Source organism: Glandiceps talaboti, chromosome 3 (genome assembly GCF_964340395.1).
Source record: "Glandiceps talaboti chromosome 3, keGlaTala1.1, whole genome shotgun sequence".
Classification (NCBI taxonomy): domain Eukaryota; kingdom Metazoa; phylum Hemichordata; class Enteropneusta; family Spengelidae; genus Glandiceps; species Glandiceps talaboti.
The window spans coordinates 29,689,155-29,691,452 of NC_135551.1; the positions used below are offsets into that span (position 1 = coordinate 29,689,155).

The 2,298-nt window shown below is 34.0% G+C and overlaps 1 non-coding gene across 1 annotated transcript; it reads right to left on the reverse strand.

Moving 5' to 3' along the window:
• Positions 1 to 1,670: 1,670 nt before the first annotated feature.
• Positions 1,671 to 1,743, reverse strand: Trnar-acg (transfer RNA arginine (anticodon ACG)). Its single transcript has one exon. It is a non-coding gene; the product is annotated as a tRNA-Arg (tRNA).
• Positions 1,744 to 2,298: the final 555 nt, after the last annotated feature.

Consider the following 2,298-nt stretch of genomic DNA (forward strand, 5'->3'; position numbering starts at 1 on the left):
TAAAATGGTCGCAAATAGGTACTGAAAATGGCCACATTTGATTGCTGAAAATTAAATTGAGCATTCGTGTTTAGGAATAAGAACTTAAGCTATAGTATTAATATCATTTCAAGTTATTTAATAGTGTATAATCAGAGGTTACTAATACACATTTAACTATGTTGCGCAAAAATATCTCGACATAAAAATTATGGTTACTGTGGTGTCCACTTGTACAGCAATTCATGGTTACATTGTACAACTTCATCCAATTTGCTTTAAATAACCATGGCCATAAGGATAATAACACTTTGCTTCCAGATTTGAAACCATGAACACATAGTTCTGGCCACTTAAACCACATCTCATCTATGACAGTTTAACTTCGATTTAATCTTTCTATTCTGCCAATGGTCACGATCGGTAATGTACAATCCAATATAAATATTGTTATTATATGTCTGCTGTTTCACCATCAATGCTTCACTTTTGTTGTGCTAAGGAGTAAAATGGTAAGTTTCTTAACAGGTTTACAAGTAATCCTCATAGGTAGTCTAGGAAATAAGTTGATAAATAAGTCGCAACTGTTCTACTCTCTAGTATGAAGATATTAATATGTACATATACTCTGTGTTTCTGACACTACATGTTACGAACACTATGTTACGGACATTACATGTTAGGAACACTATGTTGCGAACACTACATGTTACGAACACTATGTTACGAACACTAAATGTTATGGACACTACATGTTACGAACACTAAATGTTATGGACACTACATGTTACGAACACTATGTTACGGACACTACATGTTACGAACACGATGTTACCGACACTACAAACCACCACATCTCAACAGAGTCCAGGGCACACTTAGTACGTTGCAGATTCTATTATACATACAGGGCATGAGCACTTTAAGTTCGCTAACACACCAAAGCGACCTTACTATATAGCTGCTATAGTAATGCTATTACTCCACCATTACTGACACTACCATTTTTGTGTGACATGCGAAACTGGTATTTTTAGTCTCTTATATATCTCCTAGCTTCAGAACTTTTTTCCACCTTTAACTTACTGTATTAATGTATGAAAGTCCCCATAAATGGTAGCCGTAATCTCTTGCCAAACCTAATCTGTGACTGTCACATCGTAACATGATAAACTCTGATAGTAAAGAAAGAAATTGGTCTCAAATATTTTGGATGTGAATTATAGAAGAAGACACATAAAACCATATTGTATCCTTATGGTGCTATGTTGCCAAAATGTTGAAATGAAAACGCATACATTTTGAGTGTCCCAACATAACGTTCCGAACAAATTTCGGACCTATTTTGTGGACTGAACAGGTGTTGTGGTATACAAACAAGGAATAAACTTCCCTGTCTTGCAGACATAACTGTTATAACGAAGAGGAGCTACATTGAGTTTTTTCGCTATGTTTAATTTGCTCAAATCTGGGGATAACAATGAAACTTTGCAAATGAAGCATTTATTGTGAAATAGCCATTAATCAATTTCAACACTTACTTTTTATTTGTCCTAATATAATTTATTTCAAAATGCATATGAAAATACTATAGTATTTATTATTTATTATTAATTATCAAATATGTCTTCTGTGACAAACAAAACACCAGGATTATAAAGATTATTAGATTTTAAATTAAAAATAATAATCGAGCCTGCCAGGATTCGAACCTGGAATCTTCTGATCCGTAGTCAGACGCGTTATCCGTTGCGCCACAGGCCCACTTGAGGAGAGCTCGATGTCAAGAATTCTTAAAATTAAAAGTACATGTAAACTATTTAGCACTTGGTATAGAGTTATTAAGAATGGCCAGTTGCACAGCAAATACCTAGTAACTCCTTTCACCCTGTGACAGTGACAGTGACAACCTATGACATCTGTGTGTGTGTGTGTGTGTGTGTGTGTGTGTGTGTGTGTGTGTTGTTTCTCCAGTAATTGTGGTCCCTCATCTTGTACTTTAGTCAAAATTGGCCTTCATGACAATAATGCATTTTTTACATAAATTATCTCATGTCAAATAAAATAAACTACACTATACTTTATATTATTATGGTTAGCATTATCATATTCGGAAATAGTTTATATTGCTTCTTGTCAGTATTTTCCTTCATTTGTATCAACCAATTTTGATAGAAAGTTATGTCAACTACATGTACTGAGTCATCCATAAATTTATGCTGTTTGCTAAGACGCCCTTAGAAATAATATATATGTTTCATAGATTCAAGATTCTGATGAGAAGAAGACTAACCGTAACATAAGACAGTGAAGGTTTTC